We start from the raw sequence: 542 nt of genomic DNA, 5'->3' as shown, positions 1-542 counted from the left end.
CAAGTTGCAATACTGAAAGATTCTATGGGCAATATATTGAATGATGTAGGAAACATCAAAAGAAGATGGAAGGAATACACAGAGTCACTGTACCACAAAGAACTGGTCGATGTTCACGCATTTCAAGAGGTGGCACACGGTCAAGAACCAATGGTGTTGAGGGAAGAAGTTGAAGCTGCACTGAGGGAAGTGGCTAAAAACAAGGCTCCAAGAATTGATGGAATACCCTTTGAGATGTTTCACCAAATGGATGCCATGCTGGAGGCACTCACTCATCTTTGCCAAAAGATTTGAAAGACAGCCCCCTGGCCAATTGACTGGAAGAGATCCATATTTGTACCCATTCCAAAGAAAGGTGATCCCACAGAATGTGGAAATTATCAAACAATGTCATTAATATTCACACACAAGTAAAAATCTTAAAAATATGAAGATAATTCAAACACAGTTGCAGCAGTATATTGACAGAGAACTTCCAGAAATGCAAGCTGGATTCAGAAGAGGATGTGGGATGAGGGATATCATTGCTGATGTCAGATGGA

This window comes from Orycteropus afer, unplaced genomic scaffold, assembly GCF_000298275.1.
Source record: "Orycteropus afer afer isolate SDZICR_OR568_19922 unplaced genomic scaffold, OryAfe1.0 scaffold00008, whole genome shotgun sequence".
NCBI lineage: Eukaryota > Metazoa > Chordata > Mammalia > Tubulidentata > Orycteropodidae > Orycteropus > Orycteropus afer.
This window is presented reverse-complemented; position numbering follows the sequence as displayed.